General features: G+C 34.3%; 1 pseudogene; it reads left to right on the plus strand.

Annotated features, from left to right (window-relative positions):
- The first annotated feature begins 11612 nt into the window (after positions 1–11612).
- On the plus strand, positions 11613–12616 carry LOC100519016 (olfactory receptor 2M3-like; annotated as a pseudogene).
- Positions 12617–25741: the final 13125 nt, after the last annotated feature.

Here is a 25741-nt window from a genome sequence, read left to right on the forward strand (position 1 = left end):
GCACCACCTGTCATATATACATTATAAGATGACCCCACTTCTGTCCCCGCTACAACACCATTAAGGCCAAATAGGGCCTTCTTCCTTATACCATTGTTAGCAGGACAGAGTATTGCTACAGCAATTAGCACTAAGATGGCAAGCCTAGGGGTAAGGGTACAGAGATATGCCCAAATGTCTCAGGAGTTCTCAAAAGCCATAACTGAAATAGCAGGATGAATGACCAATCTACAGGATGAAATAGATTATCTAGCTGCAGTAGTCCTTCAAAACTGTAGAGGACTAGACCTACTAACTGTGAAGGAAGGAGGCATTTGTGTAGTTTTACATGAAAACTGTTGTTTTTATGAACATGTATAAGGATTAGTAAGGGAAGGGATTGAAAAAAAAAAAAAAAACTAAAGGAAAAAGCTACTTGGATAAAACAACATGAAAATCAAACAGGATGATTTAATATTCCACCTTCCTACGCACGGTTAACCCCTATCCTCTCTTCCCTCATATTCCTTCTCTTGATAACTGGACCTCAACTGTTTCATTTGTTTTCTAGTTTCTTGCAGTGCTCTGTGGAATCAACCAGAGATAGACAGGTCAACAATATCCTCACTCTCTATGCATCCCGATACCACCAAATTCCTCCCATCCCTGTCCCTGTATCTATGTCCATAATTAGCAGGAAGTAATTCCCAAAGAAGAGACCTTCTTCAAGTTTCCTGTAACAAAGAGGAAGGAATGTTATGTGGTATCTATAAACTGGAGGGAGAATACCAAGTGGAAGATGGAAAACAACCATATCATCAAGATCCCACCCAGACTCCAAAAAAAAAAAAAAAAGCAGGAAACAGACCCCAGCATGGATGAAGGCCAGAGGACCAAGATAATTTAAGAAGCTGTGAAACCTCATAATAAATAGAGCCAAAAGAACTGTTAAAATTAATGACCTAAATCCTCTTTCCCTCTTTCCCAAGCCCCCTTCCTCTTTCTTCTTGAGACTAAGAAAACTATCACATGAAAACCTATCTATAAAAAACCCTTGTCCTTGTAGCCAGGGTCTCTGAGTTGCTCTTGCTCAGGGCTCCCAGCCACTCTGCTGGTGAATAAATCTTGCTTGAGATCTCACTGTTCCAATCAGCTTTCTTTCCCCACTGTCCTACCATTATCATACACAGTTAAATTGTTTTATATCAAAAAAATTATGTAAAAGAAGTAAGAAATTATTAGTCTTCAGTAAACCTAGGTACAGTAAAAGTGTTATATATCTATCTTGATTAAACCAACAGGGTTAAGACAGCTTTATTACTAAGTGCTAATTTAATGTTGAACATTTCCTAGAAGACATGAACCTAGAATTCATTCTGGTCAGTTTCCTTTATATTTAGAAAAATTACACTTGATCTTAGCCAAAATGTCGACAGTGATATATTCAGAAATATTTAATTTGCAAGTGCTAAGTCAATTAAGTAGAGCTGTTTTATAAGATTAATTTTGATATTTCCCAGAGAGAGATAGACACCTATTAGTAAAAATGTGTTCACAGTTGTATGAACATGCAAAACTGGAGATCTCATAGCTTCATTTTAAAGCTTAGTTATGAATCAGATATTACAATATAAACATATTAGTTTGTAAATAACAGTTGGAATGTTAAATTTGCTTGCTCAGATGAGTAGCCTTCGCTGTTTGTGAGAAAAGACTTTTAAATTTTTATTTGTCCTTCATAAGCCCTTAAATAGGCTCAGAATTAGATTTTGAGTGGGTGATAAAGCCTTTCCAGTAGATTGAATTATAAAGGATTTTTTTTTTCACTTCTTGCTTTCAAGTTTTACCTGACTTATCTAATTATATTCAGTCTCAGATCATTGTGGGATATTTACACTCATGATACTTAGATATTTGTAAGGCAAAGACAGTTGCTTTTCATTCCCCATGGAACTGGTCTGTCACATAAATGATGTTGAAAGATTGATTTATCCAACTATGTTTTAATTTGCTTTTTTGTATCATAGAACTTAGGTGAAGGAGAAGTCTGTTCTGGTCCACTTCTTTGGTCACCAAAATCATTTTCTGGAAATAAAAACCAGAAGCACAAGCTAACGGCTGAGAATTATGTTTTATTCGGCAGATTTATTGAAGACTTAAGCCCAGGAGGCAGCCTCTCAGATAGCTCTGTAGGACTGCTCCAAGAGTTAAGGGAGGAGCCAGGATATATAAGAGTGTTGTAACCAGAACCAGGTTTTCTGCAACACCAAATGATTGCTGTTAATTAAAGAAAACCAGATGTTTCAGTTCAGTGAATTTATTGCTTTTCTAAATATAGGAAGACATAAGCATCTGAGCTCATTAAAATCATTCCTTTGATATGTATCTTAAGTATTTAGGCCAGTATCTTATTTTTTTTTCCCTTCTTGAATCCCCTCATGTTGCACAGTCAGGGGCACCACCAGTGGCTAATATCTTGATGGCCACAACATTCTTTTTTACTGATATAGCAGACAACATTTGTGTCCACAGAGTACTCTTCCCTTGAACTTTAATATTTTCTAAATTTCTCATTGACAGTATCCTTGAATAACCTGCTAGTTAAGTTCTTGAGGCCTTAAGGTTCTAATTTTTATGAACTTACTTTTCTATAAAAGTACATGTGATTTAAAGTGTTGTGTCAATTTATGCTGTACAGCATAATGACTGAGTCAAAAATACACGGATTTATATATATATGAACACACACATACATACATATATGTGTATGTATTACTTTTCTGATGCCTCCTCCATCATGTTCTATCTCAAGAAATTGGATATAGTTACCTATATCAAATGCAAATATAATATTGATATAAAATTCTAACTTAGGATATATGGAAACAATATGTGTTAAAGGAGGAATTGCATATAAAATGAAAAAATAGCTATTACATAGTATAGGAAAAATTTGCTCTCTCTCTCTAATACATTTATATTGCCATTTATATATACAAATATATATATAATGACTTCAGATTGCTTGACTATTTAAATAAGTAGTTACATAATTACTTGAACATAATATAAAATAATATGTTTCTTATGAAAAAGAAGAGACAGATTTATTCACAACAAAAAGTTGAAGGAAATATTATTAAATTATTTTAAAATTAAGAACATTCATTTCCTAAAAGACATTGAAGAAGACAGAAGATAGTTTTCATACTTAAAACAAACCAATCACTAAAATTTAATTATTGAAGAAATCCCTATAGGTCGCTGATGTGATCTCAGATTAAATAAACATCAGGGAAATCAAAATTAAATAACAATGAAATACCATTTTGCATTTAAAAAATAATAAAAAGAAACTTCAATTAAATAGAATCAGGAGAACATAATGAGGAACTTTCATGCCCTGAAGTGATAGCAAAGCCCAAAAGGAAAAGAAAGTTCTCTCCTTTATTTCTCTGGCTAACAAAAACCATGGACTAGACTTAATATACCCTTCCCAAATTCTTTTTCCTCTCTATAAAATTATTCTCCCTCCTTCATTGTGCAGGGGCTTGTATGTGGCTTGCCATCATTGCATTGAACTGCAATTCTCTGCTGATCCAGAGCAAACATATCTTGCACCCTATTTGTTTTAGGTCAACATATTAAAAAGAACAACAAAATTTCAGAAGCTTAGTAATGTTAAATTATGCAAAAGATAATGATTTTCTGAACTTCATTTTGGGACATGGTCTGATGTTGATTTGATCACAAACTATTTATTTTTTAAATTAAAAAAAATCCCTGGATGAGAGATAAAGTTTATGCCATGATTAATAAATGTTAATAACATTAAAGAATAAAACAAAACAAATGATATTTTCAGTGACCTCAATATTCGGTTTTAAGTCATAGAAATAAAAACCAGGTGTTCTGTAATAAATAAATTAATTCAATTAATGACTTCAGATAGATATGTTCATGTATGGAAGTTTGGTAAATGATATTAGATGGTATTATGTATTAGCATAGAAAGAGAGTCCAACACAAGACTTGATTATGTGAGTATTGGAAATCTACATAAAAATATGAAATTGTATTCCTCTCATTTTGCTTTCTCAGGGGATAATAATTATAATCATTCATTGAAGAGAAAATCTGAGTCACCAAGGAAAACTACCCAAATCAGTAATGAAAATGCATATTAACATGAGTGAGAAACCGTTTCTCACAAAACAGGTTTTTTAAACTTGAAAAAAAAAAATCAAGTGGTCTAAAATGATCTTTGAAAATGTGATGAAAGAAAATGCTCTGTTTATAAAGCTAATGAAAATGTAAAATATTTCAAGCATTCTTATATGCAATTGAGCAGTATTTGAAGACCTAGGTATTTCCCTTTTAGCATATTGTTCCTATATAGCTCCTAGGTGGGAAACACCATTAATAAGATGGGGAGTTACTAAAAGTTGAAGTTAATATAAAATAGTGGTGGATTCATGGGGTGATAATGATTCAGAGTTAGGCATCGTGAATATAAGATGATGAAAGAATACTGAAAAATATAAATGGCAAGCATATGTTAGCACCTGATATTCAGTTAAAAATATTGAATGAAGACATATAGATACAATGAACATACTATGAATGAAAGAGAAAAATAAGAATAAGTCTGAAAATCTTGGGGCCTCAGATTTTTCCATGGTGGAAAAAGAAACTAAGTAAACAGTATCTGGAGGCAGTGACAACACAATCAGTACTAGAATCAAGAAAGAGTGACCACAAATGCAAAGTTTTCAAAACATGAAATAATGTGGAAATCTCAAGTATAGGAAGCTCAAGTCAAATGACTCCAAGGCTGAAACCAACTGAATCATTGGTCTGAAAATAGCGAATTTTAACATAATTCTGTTTAGTGTAAAGAAAGCCCAAAGTCAGATACATCTTTATTTATTCTTTATTTGGCAAATATTTTTATTACTTAACATGGTACATAAAGAGAAATTGCATTTTCAATCAGTAATTTTTTGAACATGAAGAAAGTTACTGTTGAAATGAAATCAATACCATAGCCATTATGTTTGCAACAATATGTTTTTTAAAATATTTTTTTTTGGTAAAAGAATGTTGTACATATATCATAGTATTCATAATTCTCTTTTTTCCCCACATATATACACATCCATTTTTTTCAGATTCTTCTCCCACATAGATCATTAGAGAATATTGCATAGATTCCCCTGTGCTATACAGCAGGTCCCCATTGTCCAGTCATTCTGTGAGTCAATACAAAAACAAGACCTATGTATATGCTGCCTATATTCATTTTATTTTTATTTAGGTTTTTATTTGTTCTATGATACTTGATTCACATTGTTCTGTTAACTTCTGCTAAAATGTGAATACAACTGCTCATTTGGCACATTGATATTTAATACACAAATGGTTTGAAATTATAAAAGGTAAAAGTACAGTGGACAGAGTCATTAATACATGAATGAGACAGGAGATAATAGAAAAATTAGGGAACTTATTAATCTATATAAAGTGAAAAATGATTACATTTATCTTAACTATTAAGAAGATTCATACCTTCAAGATCTAAAACATTTTGTATCAGACCCAAGGAGAAAAGTTAGTGATTCACATACATTACTATAATTAAAGACAAGGGACTAGATAGCCTGGAAGGACTGCAAATCGAAATCCCAGGTGACTTAGCAAAATTGCCTTATGTGGCCTCTCTCTGGATAATTTATTTATTTATTTATTTATTTATTTATTTGGGGGGTAATTATTTATTTATTTTTTAAAATTGTTGTTTCCCTAATGCGTTTTTTTTCCACTGTACAGCATGTTGACCCAGTTACACTAAACATAGTTCCCAGTGCTATAACAGCAGGATCTCATTGCTAATAAGAGGGCTTCTATCAAATATAACTAATATATTTCTCTAAGTTTACAGAAAATAGGTGAAAAAGTTACAGGACAACATGAAAAATTACCTATGTGGGGGATTTCAAAAAGACAGAACTTCTCATACATAGCTTTTGAATGAAATTGGTTCCGTCTTATTGACTCTAGAGGAACTGAGATATTTCAAAATACAGATCATCTCTGTCACACTTACTTTCTAGATGTTTCTAAGAAAACCTGGAATTACATACTAAGAAATTTAATTTAAATGCTTTTACTTCCTTAGTAAGTAGACCCTCTGGAGTCAATAAGACGGAACCAACTTCACGTTGTCCTGTAAGCTTTTCACCTATCTTCTGTAAAATTAGAGAAATAAGTTTCTTATATTTGATAGAAGACTTTTGTAAATATCAAATTAAATAATATCTGTGACAAAGTTAAGTAAATATAGCATATTACTTTCAGCAGTAAGTATTCTTCTCAATTTCTCTCCAACTTCAGGACTGTTGCTTTCATCATTCATTGCTTTTCCATATTTTGTTGTTGTGCATTCTGTTTACTCGGGCAGCATGACTTTCTTTCTCTCTTCTGCTCACTCCAATTCCCTTAATTTCCCTTCCAGACATTAAATAAATAAATAAATAAATAAATTAATAGATACATTAACTGTTTAGCCTCAATCGTGTTGTATGTATTTAAAGGTATTGTTAGTAAATAATGGCTCTTTATTCCATACCAATGAAGATCTGATGGGACGTTATGATATTAATAAGCTCGAGGAAATTTTTATACAGAATATATATGTGGTGAAATAATATACATTATGTTTTTTCAGTGAATACCATTAACATCTATATGAAGATATGATCCTTTCTCTCTCTCTCTGACTAAGGCTTTGCTTAACAGAAGTTTCTTTTGGAGGAGTCTGTGTTGACTGTGTTTGGAAATAAGTCCATGACAACCAAATAACATTCTTCACTCTAGTTTCCTGCAGTAGGGCAGTAAGGAGAGTCTGTGGCACTGATTTTGACAAAAAGACAGGTTATACAATACACATAATAAAATAATACTCCTATATCCTTCTGTGAATATTCTATTAAAGTTTAGCTTGAAACAATAGGAAACCATGCAAAAAATTATAGGACAAAATAGGCTTTACCACTGTGCTAACAAAAAATATTTTTTTGTTCTATTGAGAAAGAATTCAAAACTCCTTATCTTATGATCAAAATCCTGAGAGTAATAGAAACTAAGCCTTGATTCACTGTCCCATGCGGCTTTTCTGTATGAGGGTTCTAATATTGACTAAGCAAAGACAGGATTTTACTTATGTGTACAGACTATGAAGAGTAGGAATATTAAAATGAACAGGGGAGTTCCCATTGTGGCTCAGTGGGTTAAGAACACCACATAATGTCCGTGAGGCTGCAGGTTCCATCCCTGGCCTCACTTAGTGGGTTGTGGCACAGGCCAGAGATGCATCTGGGATCCTGCATTGCTGTGGCTGTGGTGTAAGCTTGCAGCTGCAACTCCAATTGGACCTCTAGCCAGGGAAATTCCATATGCCACAGATGTACTGTAAAAATAAAAAAATAAAGTAAAATAAAATGCAACAGAGTTTGCTAATGCACACAGGGTTATGAAATGGTGCTGTGAGCAAAAACTCAGATGGCAAATGAGATCTAATTATAGAGTCAGATCTTGTCATTTGTTAATAATACGGATAAGGGCAACACAGTGCTAAATGATTACAGCAATCCCTTAAGCCATCTCTCCTTTATCCGCCACTCCAAAGTAATTTGATTTGGAGGTTGGGATGTAGAGTGAACTTCAAGATAGCAGCAACATTTCAGTTTCTCAGGTGTTTCCAGCTATATGAATTGAACTGAGCCTTAATAGCACTGTATGGCCTGGATTAGACAGAAAGGTAAACATGAAGACAGGAGTTCCTGTCATGGTGCAGCAGAGAGGAATCCGACTAGGAACCATGAGGTTGCAGGTTTGATCCCTGGCCTCGCTCAGTGGGCTAAGGATCCCGCATTGCCATGAGCTGTGGTGTAGGTGACAGACACCTCTCAGATCTGGCACTTCTGTGGCTGTGGCATAGGCTGGCAGCTGCAGCTCTGATTAGACTCCTAGCTGGAACCTCATATGCCGCAGGTACAGCCCTAAAAAAGGACAAAAAGGGCAAAAAAAGACAAATAAAGAAGTATCTGATCAATTTAGTGCCTTTGGCTACTGCATAGCTTTTTTAATCTCTTCATTATAAGTCTACAAGATAGATATTAAACCATAACTTGTGTCTAGAGGGTAACTGATTGTGCTCTTCTGCGAGGAAATCCTTTGGAAACATGGTCATTACATGACCTGCATTGTCATCACATAGGTTTAGACATGTATAAAATCTTATCCACGGTATGTTTAAAATGAATTCATTCCAAAATATGTTTCACTTCTATAAGTATATAAAAACATCAACAGCATAATATCACCATATGGTACATAACCATCCATAATAAAATCAAAATGCACATTTACTGATTATAGATTGAATGCAAATATGTACACAGCAATATATTTTATGCCATAGATATTTATTTCATTATTTTCTATAAGATATTTGCTATAAATTGTTCACATATATGCATATGGTATGGAGGTTCTTGTGGACTAGAAGTTAGGGATTTGATGTTGTCACTACTGTTGCTTGAGTTCAATCCTGAGCCCAGGAACATGCCATGGCTGCAGCCATAAATAAATAAATAATTAATTAATTAATAAGTAAAACTTTCGGCATGACGAATTTTTTTTTAGTAGCATGGAATCTCTAGATCATATATATATATGTATGTACACACACGTACATATATATACACATATACACACACACATCGTATTAGACAGTTGAGTAGACATAGATTGGTTGAAATAGTTTGAACGCATTAAAAAAATGCAGTGATCTTTTGAAAAATATGTCCCACACATTTCTGTGTGTGGATTACATGTTCATTACAGACTGATGTATTTTAAATGTAATAGTTTAGAATAATTTCAAGAAATTTTATGCTAATATGATTACTTTTGCAAGACAATACTACAAAACAGGAAAAATAATGCAAAATAATAGTTTTTAAATGCACAATTTTAGTAATTTTGGCAGGGCAACATGGGTTATTTTTTCCAAAACCGGGACCAAAATACTAGGTACTTCCCTGAATTATTCCCAGAGGAAGGAAAGCTTATGCAAAACAAAGGACGCCAATGCCTTCAACACTTAAGGGTCAGAGAAAGAAAGAAAGAAGGAAGGAAGAAAGAAAGGAAGGAAGGAAGGAAGGAAGGAAGGAAGGAAGGAAAGAAAGAAAGAGAAAGAAAGAAAGAAAGACAAAGAAAAGAAAGAAAATTTGACATTAAAATAGAAAATTAAACATATGCTACTGTGTAGTCAAAGAAATCCCCTGGAAGAATTTTGCTGAAGAAATAAAAGAGCTTAATTGATATAAATTAGGATACTCTAAACTAAAATGAGGCTACTCTTTTCCATCATATTATATTTATTTATTTAAAAATACTTATATTGTACTTATATTGTATCCTTAGTAATGTTTGTACGTACAGTGTGATCTTATTTAGTCTCAATATAGATAATAAATATACATTAAAAAATTACAGACTAGTATACAGAAATGCAACTGACTTCTGAATGTTAATCTTATATCCTGCTACTTTGCTGAATTTATCAATCAGTTCAAGGAGTTTTGGGGTTGAGTCCTTAGGGTTTTCTAGGTATAGTATCATGTCATCTGCATACAGTGACAGTTTGATCTCTTCTCTTCCTATATGGATGCAGTTTATTTCTTTTGTTTGTCTAATTGCTGTGGCTAAGACTTCCAAAACTATGTTGAAGAGCAGTGGTGAGAGTGGGCATCCCTGTCTTGTTCCAGATTGGAGTGAGAAGGCTTTCAGTTTTTCCCCATTGAGGATTATATTTGCTGTGGGTTTATCATAAATGGCTTTGATTATATTCAGGAATGTTCCCTCTATACCCACTTTGGCGAGGGTCTTGACCATGAATGGATGTTGAACTTTGTCCAATGCTTTTTCTGCGTCTATTGAGATGATGGCCAACAAACACATGAAAAAATGCTCAACATCGCTGGTTATAAGAGAAATGCAAATCAAAACTACCATGAGATATCACCTCACACCAGTCAGAATGGCCATCATTAATAAATCCACAAATAACAAGTGCTGGAGGGGATGTGGAGAAAAGGGAACCCTCCTGCACTGCTGGTGGGAATGTAAACTGGTACAGCCACTATGGAGAACAGTTTGGAGATACCTTGGAAATCTATACATAGAACTTCCATATGACCCTGCAATCCCACTCTTGGGCATCTATCAGGACAAAGCTCTACTTAAAAGAGACACATGTACCCGCATGTTCATTGCAGCACTATTCACAATAGCCAGGATATGGAAACAATCCAAATGTCCATCAACAGATGATTGGATTAGGAAGAAGTGGTATATATACACAATGGAATACTACTCAGCCATAAAAAAGGATGACATAATGCCATTTGCAGCCACATGGATGGAACTAGAGAATCTCATCCTGAGTGAAATGAACCAGAAAGACAAAGACAAATACCATATGATATCACTTATAACTGGAATCTAATATCCAGCACAAATGAACATCTCCTCAGAAAAGAAAATCACGGACTTGGAGAAGAGACTTGTGGTTGCCTGATGGGGAGTGGGAGGGATTGGGAGCTTGGGCTTATCAGACACAACTTAGAATAGATTTACAAGGAGATCCTGCTGAATAGCATTGAGAACTATGTCTAGATACTCATGTTGTAACAGAAGAAAGGGTGGGGGAAAAACTGTAATTGTAATGTATACATGTAAGGATAAACTGACCCCCTTGCTGCACAGTGGGAAAAAAAAAAAAAATACAGACTAGAAAATAATGCCAGGAGAAATTGTCTAAATTTGTTCAGCTAAAACAATTTGTTCCAGGTGTTTGAACTATAGCTTTGATGCTCATCTAGTCTATTTATCCATGAAAAAAAAAAAAAAAACAAAAAAACAAACTATCCCAGAACATCTCATGGATGTAAGTTATTTTAAGAGATGGAGCGAGTGTTGTATATACTAATGAGCAACTACTTCCACTACAATTCACCATTATTAGCAATAGGCCTAATTTAATGGAATTCTTCATGACCAATGTTTTCTCTTTAGTTGACTTGACTAATCCAATCCCATCTCATTTCTACCAGTACATGCTTCCTTGCACACTTTGATAGAAATAATATTATTTGCATCATAGTGTGATCCACTAAGTTCCACAGGAAAAAAATAGAAAATCTCATTCACTTTCCAGTAATTCATGAGTTTTAATAGGACTTAATGTATGTCTGAGTGATACTTTACAACACATATGCGATCTGACTGATTGCCAAAATTATATTTATGCTTCCTGAGCAACTTCCTATGTTATAATGATGAAACCAATTAGGAATGTTACTATACACTTTATACAAATTACTCAGGCTAAAAATAAGCTTTACTATCTCTGCTCTACAAATAAAAACTGATGCCTAGAAAAATAATTTTCTATATGTAGACATTGTATTAGATGTGGTGATTTAGGCTTGAAATCTTTGATATTTCCATAATGTAACTGCAGTCATTTCTCACATACTGTATTCTCCACAGTGAATATATTTATCATGGCATGGGAGAATCAGAGTTTCACTCTGAATTCATCCTGCTAGGAATATTTGATCACACCCTCACCCACATCTTCCTCTTCCATCTGGTCTTAGCCATCTTCACAGTGGCCTTCATGGGAAACACTGTTACGGTTCTCCACATATACCTGGACACCCAGCTCCACATCCCCATGTACTTGTTCCTTAGCCAACCCTCCCTCATGGACCTCATGCTCTTCTGCACCACTGTAGCCAAGTTGGCCTTCAACTACCAGTCTGGAAGGAAGTCCATCTCTTTGGTTGGCTGTGGAACCCAGATATTCTTATATGTGTCCCTTCTTCGAGGTGAATATTTCCTTTTGGCTGCAATGGACTATGAGCTGTACATTGCCATTTGACACCCATTATGGTACTCTGTTCTCAAGAGCCAGAAGATCTGTTGTCTCATGGCTGTTCCCTCCTGGATTGTTGGCTTTCTTGATGGTGTAATTGTTATTGCTGTTGCATTGTCTTTCCCATATTGGGGTGCTTGGGAAATACTCCGTTTTTTCTGTGATGTCCCTGCCCTTCTCACACTTTCATGCACTAACACATTACTCTTTGTAAGGTTAGTATTTATTTGCTGTGTAATTATGCTTCTTTTCCTTGTAGCAGTCATCATTCTATCCTATTCTTGTGTTATTCTGGCTGTCATTTGCATGGGATATGGAGAGGTTCACAGCAAATCTTTTGCCTACCATTCCTCCCTCCTCATTATGGTAGGGATGTACTATGGAGCTGCCATATCTATATATTTGTGGCCTGCTTCTGATCATTCCCCCACCAAAGGTAAGATGGTGTCAGCCTTCTATACTATCCTTACTTCCATGCTGAATCCCCTCATCTACAATCTCTGCAACAAGGAAGTGATCAGAACATTCATAAAGGTATTAAGGAAGGGAAAAATCTATAGAGGAAATTGCCTAATAATTTTTTCCCTACATTTTTGTTTTATGCTTGAATTTATATATATAACCAACTAAACTTAGCACCCAACACTTACCCATCTTTATAGCAAAAGATTTTGAGAGTTTCCATTTTGGCTCAGCAGTAATGAATCTGATTATTACCCATAACGATGCAGGGTAGATACATGGGCTCACACAGTGTGCTTAGCATCCAGCATTGCTGAGCTGTAGTATAGGCTGCAGATGTGACTCAGATCTGGTTTGCTGAGGCTGTGGTATACACCAGAAACTGTAGCTCTGATTCAGCTCCTAGCCTGGGAACTTCCAGATGCTGCATACGTTTCCTTAAAAAGCTAAAATAAAGATTTATATGGAAGCATGTATTCAAATAGATTATTTCTTTTGTTACGGAAAATTTAAAATATGACTATAAGTAAACATTACTCAAGATAATGTGCACAATTGTATATTTTATTTCATAAAATACCACATCAGAAATTAGAGGCATTTATCCAACACAATATGACATAATGCTGTAATTAAACAGAGTACTGATAAATATGTGTTTTTTAACGTATAATAGTTTTACCTTTTGCCAAGTAAAACATTTTCCTGATGCCAATTTCATATCTTGGACTGATATTTGTTAAATTTAATGGCAAAGTTAATTAATACAAGATTATAGATTTATTTATAAGATTCTTATGAAATTAATACAATTTATCCAGAAAGAGCAGAAAGGAATTAGTTTTATGGTTAAGCTCATTGAGCCTATTTTGTAATGGAAACTTCCCCTCTTCTGGATATTTAGCATTGGGGACCTCCCATTTATATTCTCTTTCTATAAACATTACACTTACATATGAGGAACTGAAAAAGGAGCATGAATCCACATTGCCTCGATTTTTGTTATCCTCAGGTATTTCACTCCTTATATGGATTTTCACTGTAACTACATTAAAAATTTCAATTTTATAAATAGAAAATTCTAGGTTTTACAGCATGATATTTTCTAAAAATTCCATGTTTGACATTGCTGTACATATTGCCATAGTGATATTGATACGAAATGTGGAACAATTCTGGAAATTCCTATGTATTTATGAGAAAAAAAATCACTATGCCTTAATATGAAAACTAACTCATCCTTTAAAATTTTAATATAACATACTCATTGTATTAGTTGTCCTTTACTGAATAACAAGCTAAGACAAAATTAGGAATTCTAAATAAAAATTATTTATTATGTCACAGTATATATATGGGTAGAAATTATGGCATGGATAAGCTGAGAATTCTGCTTAGGATATCACAATGTAGAAATTCACATTCTTGCTGGAGTTATAGTTTCATCTGAGGATCAGGATCATCCTACAAGGTCATGTAGTCGTTGAAATAATTAATGTCTTTGCACCTACATAACTTATATCAGCCTGCTTATTCAAGGCTAGGAAGAGAGTCTCTCTGACTTCAGGAAAGGTGGAAGTGGAGTTTCCACCATGGTTCAGAGGTTAGCTATTCATGAACCCCACTAGCACGCATCAGAGTGTGCATTGATTCCTGGCCTCACTCAGCAGGTTAAAGATTTGGCATTGCTTTGAGTTGTGGTGTAGGTTGCAGATGTGACTCAGATCCCTAGTTGCTGTGGCTGTATTGCAGGATGGCAGCTACAGCTCTGATTGTACCCCTAGCATGGGAATATCCATATACCGTGAATGTGACACTAAAATAATTAGTAAAATAAAAAATTAAAATTAAATGTAACATATTTACTGAATTAGGTTTACTTTGCTGCATAAACAAGTAACACAACCTAGGAATTCTAAATAACATTATTTATTATGTCACAGTATATATGGGTAGAAATTATGGCAGGGATAAGTTGGGTATTCTGTTTAGGGTATCACAAGGCAGAAATCCAGATTCTTGCTGGGGCTACAGTTTCAGCTGAGGCTCAGGATCATTTTACAAGCTCATGTAGCTGTTGAAATAATTAATTTATTTGCACCTGGATAACTCATAGTAGCCTGCTTATTCAAGGTTATGAAGAGAGTCTCTCTGACCTCAGGAAAGGCCGATGTCAACTTTTAAAGGTCTCCAATGGATTAAGTTAAATCAAATAAGGATAATCTGCCTTAAAGTCAAATGTTTTTGGGTTTTAATAACTTCTGCATAGTCACTTTATTTTGCCTTTTAAAATTGTTTCAAAAACAAAACAAACAAACAAACAAACAAACAAACAAAAAACTGTGGCTCTGGCATAGGCTGGTGGCTACAGCTCTGATTAGACCCCTAGCCTGGGAACCTCCACATGCCACAGGAGCAGCTCAAGAAAGGCAAAAAGACAAAAAAAAAAATTTCATTATAGGAGCAACTCTAGGCAAAGTAGATCATGGGGAAAATTTAGGATCCTGCCTACCACACACACACTGAGATAATTTACCAACTTGTATCTATAAAAGATATTAAATTTCAATAACCTTTCTGTCAGTGATGTGAGAGACATCTGTAACTTCCTAATAAATGACTGAATTATTTCCATCTTTTAGAAATATTTTATATACTCTGAGATTGAGGGGTTTGTGATAGGAAGGTAGCAGGTTTTGAGCATGACAATGAATTAAAAGAATCACCTTAAAGAAAACCATTGACATATAAGAAAACATAGAAAGGACAACAAAATAAAATTAGGAAAAAATACATGGCTAAAACAATACATGGATAAAGTTCTATGTCTTTGTTTTGGTTCTACAAAGATATATAACTAAAAGACACAAGAAGACAGAAATTCTGGAGCTAAAGTATATAACAACTGAACTGAAAACTTAATAGAGAGCTTCTATAGCAAATATAATCAACCAGAAGCAAGAATCACTGTGCTCAAAGAGAGATGTTCTAAAATCAATCATTCAGGAAAAACAATAAAATGAGTGAAAGAAAATGAAGAAACCCTTTGTGACTTCAACTTATTATTAACTATTTTGAGAATCATAAAAGAGGCAAAGAAAGAGAAAAGAAAAATGCTTATTTAAAGAGGTCATGAGAGAAAATGTCCCATACCTTAAGAGAAACATGAATATCCAGATTCATGGAGTCCAATGAATGCCAAATAAGCTCATCCTCAAGAGACATATGTTCACACAGACATATTAGAGTCATTTTGTCTAAAGTTAAAGGCAAAGAAACTATCTTGAAAATTGCAAGAGAAAAGCAAATTATCATATCAAAGGGTGCCCCCATAAAGCTGTCAGTGGAGGCCTAGCAAGACCTCCACTGCAAGCTAGGAGCTCATGAGGTGATACTTTCAAAGTACTGAAAAAAGGAAAAAGAAAGCCCCTGCCAACCAAGAATACTAGCTGAAGCTCTATTTCAGAAATGAAGGAGAAATATTTTCCCCAAACAAATAGAAGCTGACAGAATCTAACATCATACACCTGAACTATAGGAAATGCTAAAGGGAGTTACATGAAGTGGAAACAAAAGTACACTAAATAGAAATCTGAACACATGAAATTATGAATCTTACTGGTAAGGACAGTATATAGTCAAATTTAGTATATTTTAATAGTGTAATGATGGTGCATTTAAATTGCTTTTAGGACAGGTATGAATGTTAAAACACAAATTTATTAAAAAGAACTATCTTCAATATTCAATAATTTAATAATTTTTAAATATAATAAAATGTTTGAAATAGTGACATCAATAGCATAAAATATTAAGAGGAGAAAAGTTACATTTTGTAGGCAATTAAATTTCTTAGCTTAAAACAGACTGTTTTAGTAGAGATGATTTATGTACACCTTATGGTAATCACTAAGAAAATACATATGTAAATATGTAAATATTTATAATGTAAATATCTACATAATTTATAGTAATACATACTTATATATGCATATGCATACCAATGTTTGATACACATATATACATATTTATATATTTTAAGTAGATAAATACGACTGAGATTATGGAATCAAAGCCCTCCCCGAAAATATCATAAAATCACAATGACAGCAAGAGAGGGAGAAAGGAAAAAGAGGGCACACCAAAACAGTCAGGAAATAATTAAAAGAATAAGCCTTTACATATCAATAATTACTTTAAACATAATAGATTATGTTATCCAATTAAAAAACATACAAAGTGACTGAATGGATTAAAAAAAAAAAAAAGAGTTCCTGCTGTGCAACAGTGGGTTAAGAATCCAAATGCTGCATTAATTTACGTCACTGTGTAGTTGCAGGTTTTATTTCTCACCTGGTGCAGTGGGTTAAAGGATCCAGCATTGCTGCCATTGTGGCATAGTGTGAGCCTGTGGTTCTGTTTCAGTCCCTGACCCCAGAAAATTCATATACCACAGATGTAGCCATTAAAAAAGGACAAAAAAAAAAAAAAAAAAAAAAGATTCAACTACATGTGGCTTAAAATAAGAGACTTACTTTTGCTTTAAGGGCACATATTTGAAGAATTAGAAAAAGATAACTCATGTAAAGGTTAAACAAACTAGAGCAACAGTGGTTATACTCAACATCAGACAAAACTGACTTTAAGTTAAAAAATGACATAAGGGACAGAAATGAATTATATAATGATAGATGTACCAATTCAGAAAGAGGATATAAGAATAGTAAATATGTACATACAAAACATCAGAATACTGAGATATATAAAGCAAATATGTCTAAAGGAAATATAGACGGTAAAATGATAATAATAAGAGAAGACAACCCCACTCTGAACATAAGATAGAAAATTCAGACTGAAAATCAGCAAAGAAACAGCAGACAGGAACAAAGCTATACAGGAAATGGACCTAAAAGACATAAGCAAAACCCTCCATCCAACAGCGGATGGGGAGATCTGCAAGCTAAATCATATGTTAGGTCACAAAATAAGTCTCATGAAATATAAGAAGATTGAAAAATACATATATATTGAACCCCTTATTATAAAACTAGAAATAACAAACAGAAGGAAAATAGAAAAAAAAAATCACAGACATAAATGACACACCTCTGCGCTAGCAATGACTCAAGGAGGAAATCAAAAATAATTTTTTTTTAAATGTTGAGACAAACTAAAATGGGAACATGGCATACCATAACTTATGGGATATAGTGAAAAGAATTCTAAGAGTGGAGTTTATCATGATAAATGCCTGCAGGAATATAAAAGAAAAGATCTTAAATAAACTACCTCACTTTTTGATTCAAGGAATTTGCAGAAGAAGGAAAAGCAAAACTGAAATTAGAAGAAATAAATATAAACATTAGACTAGATATAAATGATGTGGAAAATTGAAAAATGCAATACCTTATCAACAAAATACATTACTTTCAAAATGTAGATCTTTAGCTAGATTAATAAAGAGAGAAGGCAAAAGTAAAAAAATAAAAATGAAACAGAAGATATTGTAACTGATGTATTATAAATGGTCATGAGATATTTATAATCAATTACATTCCAATAAACTGGAATTATATTTTATTAATGTAATGTAAACACTTATAGTCAATTAATGTAGTGTACACACTGGCATTCAATAACCTACAAGAGATGAGTTTTCTCAGAAAACTCAATGTAGAATTGCCATGTGATACAGCAATCCTATTCATGGGCATATACCCGGACAAAGCTTTCATTCAAAAACACACACACACCCTGTATGTTCATTGCTGGACTATTTATTAATAGTGGCCAAGACATGGTGGCAGCCTAGATGTCCACCAAAGAATGATGTATAATGAAATACTAGTCTGCCAAAAAAGAGACAAAATAATGCCATTGAAGCAACATGGATGCAACTAGGCATTAGCATACTGGACTTCCTATTGTGGCACAGCAGAAAAGAATTCAAGCAGGAACCATGAGTTTGCAGGTTCTATCCCTGGCCTCGCTCAGTGGGTTAAGGTTCTGGCATTGCCATCAGTTGTGGTGTAGGTCACAGTCTCAGCTTAGATCTGGCTTTGCTGTGGTTGTGGCTTAGGGTGGCAGCTGTAGTTCCAATTAGACCCTAGCCTGGGAAACTCCATATGCCGTGGGTGTGGCCCTAAAAAGCAAAAGCAAAAAAAAACAAAAAACACAAAAAACAAAACAAGATTCTCACACCAAGTGAAATAATAAGTCTGAAGGAAAAGTGTGGATACCGTATTACGTCACTTATATGGGGAATATAATATATGGCAGAAATGATCCTATCTGCAAAACAGAAACAAAGTCACAGACATAGTGAATGGACTTGTGGTTGCCAGGAGTAGGGAGCAGGATGGATGCGGAGTTTGGGAATGGTAGATGTAAACTATTACTTTGGAGTGAATGGGCAATAGGGTCCTGCAATACAGCACCAGGAACTATCAAATCCCTTGGGATAAAACATGATGGAAGATAGTATGCGAAAATGGATGCATATATGTATGATTGGGTTACTGCACTCTACAGCAAAAATTGACACAACACTGTAAATCAACTATACTTTAAAAAACAAACAAAAATCTCCTACATGCGAAAGCCCAGGAATGGATACCATCTCTGGTAAATTCTACCAAACATTTAATGAAAATTTAACATGAATCCTTTTCAAAATCTTCTAAAAATTTCAAAAGCAAGAAATACTTCCAAATTCATCTCAAGACGCCAGCATCACTGAGATACAAAAGGCAGGCAAGGAATCTAAAAAAACCTGACATTATAGACCAATGCTTTTTTATGAGCATAAATGAAAAATTCCTCAAAAAATACTAACAAAATGGATTCAGTAACATTTTTTTAATTGTTTTTGTCTTTTTGCCTTTTCTAGGGCTGCTACCATGGCATATGGAGGTTCCCAGGCAAGGGGTTTCTCCCTTAATACCTTTTGGGAGATAACAAAACTTACTAATCCTTGGTTCCCAAATCTCTTAAAAAGCACAGGCAATAAAACTCACCTTTAAAATATTATGGGAAGAGTTGCCATGCAGCACAGTGGAAATGAATATGACTAGGATCCAGGAGGATGTAGGTTCAATCCCTGGCATTGCTGAGTGGGTCAGGGATTCAGCATTGCCATTGGCAGTGGTGTAGGTTGCAGACATGCTCAGATCCTGTGTTGCTGTGGCTGTGTTATAGGCCTGCAGCTACAGCTCCAACTAGAACCTAGCCTGTGGCCCTGAAAAAAAAAAAAAAAAGAAATAAAAAGGGAAAATAATAAATAAAAAATAAATATTATGGGAGATTTTCCATTGTGGCTCAGTGGTAACAGACCTGATTAATATCTATGAAGTTGTGTTTTTGATCCCTTGGCTTTGCTCAGTGGGTTAAGGATTTGGTGTTCTGCTTATCTGCAGTGTAAGAAACAGAATCAACTGTGATCTGAAGTTGCTGTGGTTGTGGCATAGGCTGACAGCTGCAGCTCCAATTCAACTCCAAGCCTGGGAATTTCCACATACTGCCGGTGTAGCCCTATCAAGCAAAAGAAAAAAAAATGTGTTATGTGTACCAATCTAAAAACATTACATTAAATCTTTTGTTTCTCATAAAAGCACAAATTATCTCCTAAAAAGTGATGGCTGTGTTTAACATATACGATTGTTAGTATTTTGAGGTGTGTAACTTTTGGTCAAATATCTTTGTATGGTCTTTAAGGATTATCATTGACCATTACAAGATTTTACTTGGCAGAACTCACAGGGAAAAGTTGTCATCTCTGCACCAGAATGACACACAGATAATGCTTTGCAGTCTCTCTAAAAGCTTGAGTCAATGGCCATATCTATATTTTGGCCCCAATGTATTTATTTTTACATCTCTTATAAATGAGATCTTCATCTAAAAGGACCTTTATCAGGCTCTTTATTCCCTTTATTGAGGGAAGTGGAGAAATCTTCAAGACAATTTTCTCTACTTCTTCTACATACTTTCAAAGGTCCTGCTCCATCCTTCACTTCCTCTCTCTGGTCCAGGCCCAAAATACTGCAAGAACATTTTGTTTGGGTTCCCTGGGAAGAGCTAGGACCCCCACATCTGTGCTGATTCTTCTGACCCTTAAACAATGCACATAAAAATAGAACAGTCCATTCATGCTTTCTCCATTTTATATCTTATTTGTACCATCACAGTAAATGATTAAAGACTTAACTCTATTTTAATTTTTGGCTCACTGCTATTTAACATCTGGCATTTTAGCTTTCAATCTATCTCAGCCATCTCATTTTTCTCACTTGAACATGACAAATATAAATAATTATATTTTACCAAGCCAATGATTGAGGTCTTGTCATTTACACAGGCCAAGGCAGACACAAAATTATCTGGGAATGTGGAACAGAAAAGAGAAAAAGACTGAATAGACTCAAACAAATCTGGGACAATATCAGATGCACCAACACCCATATTATAGAGGTTCCAGAAAGAGAAGAGAGAGCAAAAGGGACAGTAAAAAACATTTGAAAAGATAATATTCAAAAATTCCCTAACATGGGAAAGGAACTAGTCACACAAATCCATGAAGCACAATGAGTACCATATAAAATAAACCCAAGGAGGAACACCCTGAGACTCATAGTAATCAAACTGACCAAAATTAAAGAAAAAGAGAAAATATTGAAAGAATCTAAGGAAAAGAAGGGAACCCCAATATGTTTATTGGTAAATTTTTCAGGGAAAACTCTGCAGGCCAGAAGTAAGTGGCATGATACACTTAACATGACAATAGGGAAAAAACCTCCAAGCAAGGTTACTATACCCAGCAAGGCTCACATTCAGATTTGAAGGAGAAATCAAAAGCTTTACAGATAAGCAAAGCTAAGAGAATTCAGCAACATTAAACCAGCTTTATAGCAAATACTAAAGGAACTTCTCTAGTTAGAAAAGAAAAGACCATAACTAGAAATAAAAATATGGCAAGTGACAAGGCTCATCAGTAAAGGCACATATGCAGTCAAGGTTGGAAATCTTCCATACACAAATATGTTACCAAAATCAGACATTGTGAGAAGAGGGTACAAATGCTGGACACTGGACATGCACTTGCATTTAAGTGACCAACAGATTAAAACAATGCCGACATGGTGCAGCAGAAATGAATCCTACCAGGAGCCATGAGGTTGCAGGTCTGATACCTGGCCTTGCTCAATGGGTTAAGGATCCAGCATTGTTGCACACTCTGGTGTAGGTCACAGACGTGGCTCAGATTGGGCATTGCTGTGGCTGTGGTGTAAGATAGCAGCTATAACTCCGATTAGACCCCTAGCCTGGGAACCTCAATATGCTATAGGTATGGACCTAAAACAAACAAAAAAACACACAAAAATAATTTTATATATATATATGACTCCTGTACCAAAGCTGAAGGGTAACTGCAAAAGAAAAATCTACAAGTGATACAAACACAAATAGGAAAAAACGACTCAAATATGACGGTAAAGTTAGTCATCAAACCACAGCAGGAGAGAACAAGAGAAGATCAGAAGAAAAAAGAGCAACAAAAACCAATCCAAAACAGTTAATAAAATGACAATAATGATCTTAAATGTAAAGGGACTAAATACCCCAACCAAAAGACATAGACTGGCTGAATGTATATGAAAACAAGATTCATGTATATGCTGTTATCAAGAGACCCACTTCATTTCTAGGGACAAATACAAATTAAAAGTGGGAGGTTGGAAGAAAATATTCCATGCAAATGGGAATCATAAGAAAGCTGGAGTACCAATATTCATATCAGAAAAAAATAGATCTTAAATAGAGAATATTATGAGACAAAGAAGGACATTACATAATGATCAAAGGAAAAATCAAAAAGATAGAACTATTGGTAAATATATATGCACTCGACATAGGATAACCTCAATATATAAGGCACTACTAATACCATTAAAATGAGAAATTGACAATAACACAATAATAATGGGGGAATTTAACACCCCACTTGCAGCAATGGACAGATCATCCAGAGAGAAAATCAACAAAGAAACACAGGCCCTAAATGAAGCATTAGATTGGATAGACTTAATAGATATTTACAGGACATTCCATTCAAAAGAAGCAGAATAAAAATCCTTCTCAAGTGCACATGGAACATTTCCTATGATTAATTACACTTTGGGCCATAAATCAAGACTCAGTCACTTTAAGATTATTGAAATAATATCAAACATCTTTTCTGACCACAATGCTATACAACTAGACAACTACAACATGAAAATGAATGCAAAAAACACAAGCATGTAGAGATGAAACAACATGCTACTCAACAACCAATGAAACATTGAATAAATCAAAGAGGAAATTAAAAACTACCTAGAACTGAATGAAACAAAGATACAATACTCCAAAACCTATGGGATTCATCAAAAGCTGTTCTAAGAGGGAAGTTTATAGCAATACAAGCCTACATCAGGAAACAAGAAAAAACTCAAATAAACAAACTAACTTCACATCTAAAGCACATAGAGAGAGAAAATAGACAAGACCTAAAGTTAGCAGAAGAAAAGAAAACATTAAAATCAGAGCAGACATAAATGATATAGAAATGAAGAAAACCATAAGAAAGATTGATGAAACTAAAAGATGATTCTTTGAAAAGATCAACAAAATTGATAAATATTTAGCCAGACTTATCAAAAAGAGTGATAACTCAAATCAATAAAATTAGAAATGAAAAAGTAGATGTTATACAGACATCGCAGAAAGACAAATGATCATAAGAGATGACTATATGCAACCATATGCCAACAAAATGGAAAATCTATAAGAAATGGACACATTCTTAGAAAAGTACAATCTTCCAAGACTAAACCAAGACGAAATAGAAAAGATCATTGGACCAATCTTAAGAAGTGAAATTGAAACTGTGATTTAAAAATTTCCAACAAACCAAAGTCTAGGACCAGATGGCTTCACAGGTGAATTCTATCAAATATTTAGAGAAGAGCTAACACATATCCTTCTGAAACTATTTCAAAAAATTGCAGTGGAAGGAACACTCCCAAACTCATTCCATAAAGCCACCATCTCTCAGACACAAAAACCAGACAAAAAAAAGAAAATTACAGGCCAATTTCACTGATGAACAAGATGCAAAAATCCTCTAAAAATTACTAGCAAACCAAATCCAACAATACTTTAAAAGGTTTGTAGATCATGATCAAATGGGTTTTATCCCAGGGATGCCAGGATTCTTCAATATTCTCAACTCAATCAGTGTGATACCACATTAACAATCTAAAGAATAAAAATCCTATGATCCTCTCAATAAATGCTGAAAAAGCCTTTGACACAATCAATCCCATTTCTGATAAAAATCTTTCAGACTTAGAGGGAAACCTACCTCAACATAATAAAGGATATATATTAAAAACACACAACTAACATCACTCTCAATGGTGAAAAGCAGAAGGAATTCCCTCTGAGACAAGGATGTCTGATCTCACCACTACAATTCAACACAGCTTTGGAAGTCCTAGCCATGGAAATCAGAGAAGAAAAGCATATAATAGAAACCCAAATTGGAAATGAAAAATGAAAACTACCACTATTTGGAGATGACTTGATATTTTTCCTAGAAAATCCTAAATACTCTACCAGAAAATGGTTAGAACTCATCTATGAATTTGGCAAAGCCACAGGATACAAAATTAATACAGTGAAATTGACTATAATTCTCTACTCTAACAATGAATATCAGAAAGAGAAATTAGGGAAACAATCACTATTACCATCACATTTAAAAGACTAAAATACTTAGGAATAAACCCTCCTAAAGAGACAAAAGACCTGAACTCTGAAATCTACTAGACACTGATGAAAGAAATCAAAGATGACACAAAAAGATGGAAAGACATACTAGGCTCTTGGATTGGAAGAATCAGTATTATCAAAATGACTATATTGCCCAAGGCTATCTACAAACTCAATGCAATCTCTTTCGAATTATCATAGAACTAGAAAAAAATATTTTAAAATTTGTTTGGAAGGGCAAAATACCCAGAAAAGCCAAAGCCATCCTGATAAAGAGAAATGGAGCTGGAGGAATCAGGCTACCTGACTTAAGACTATATTACAAAGCTACAGTCATTACACTGTACGGTACTGGCACAAAGACTGAAATATAGTACAGTGGAACAGGATAGAAAGCCCAGAATTAAACCCACACACCTACAGCCATCGAATTTATGACAAAGGAGGCAAGAATATACATCAATAAGTGATGCTGGGTAAACTGGACTGCCGCATGTAAAAGAATAAAGTTAGAAGACTTCCTAACACCATATACAAAAATAAACTCAAAGTGGATTAAAGACCTAAATATAAAACCAGATATTAAAACACTTAGAGGAAAACAAAGGCCAAACACTCTCTGACATAAGTCACAGCAATATCTTCTCAGATACCCCTCTTAGGGTAATGACAACAAAAACAAAAATAAACAAATGGGACTTAAAAGTTTCTGCAAAGCAAAGGAAACCCTAAACAAAATGAAAAGAAAACCCACAGAATGGGAGAACATATTTGCAAATTAAGTGACTGACAAGGGAATAAACTCCAGAATTTATAAAAACCTTCTGCAGCTTAATACCAAAAAAATCAAAAAATGAGCAGAAGATCTAAACAATTCTCCAAAGAAGACATGAAGATGGCAAAAAAAACACATGAAAATATGTTCAGCATCACTAGTTATTTGATTAGCAAATCAAAACCACTATGAGGTACCACCTTACATAGGTTAGAATGGCCACCATCAAAGAATCTCCAAACATAAATGCAGGGCAGGGTGTGGAGAAAAGGGAACCCTATTACACTGTTGGTGGGAATGTAAATCGGTTCAACCACTCTGGAAAACAATATGGAGATTATCAGAAAATTAAAAATAGAGTTACCATTTGATCCAGCTATCCCATACCTGGGCATCTATTCAGAGAATACCATGACTTGAAAAAATACATGTACTCCAATGTTCATTGCAGCACTATATATAATAACCAAAATTTGGAAACCACCTAAATGCCCATCGACAGAGGCATAGATATATACACAATGGAATATTACTCAGTCATTAAAAGGAAAGAAATAATGGTATTTATAGCAACATGGATGGATCTGGAAGTTATCATCTAAGTGAAGTGAGTCAGACAGTGAGATACCAACATCATATGCTATCACATGTGGAATCTAACAAAACAATACAATGAACTTCTTTGCAGAACAGATACTGACTCA

This window comes from Sus scrofa, chromosome 2 (assembly GCF_054392235.1).
Source record: "Sus scrofa isolate SSC_HxYL_T2T_F1_AM1 chromosome 2, Sscrofa_HxYL_maternal_Yorkshire_Landrace_v2.0, whole genome shotgun sequence".
NCBI lineage: Eukaryota > Metazoa > Chordata > Mammalia > Artiodactyla > Suidae > Sus > Sus scrofa.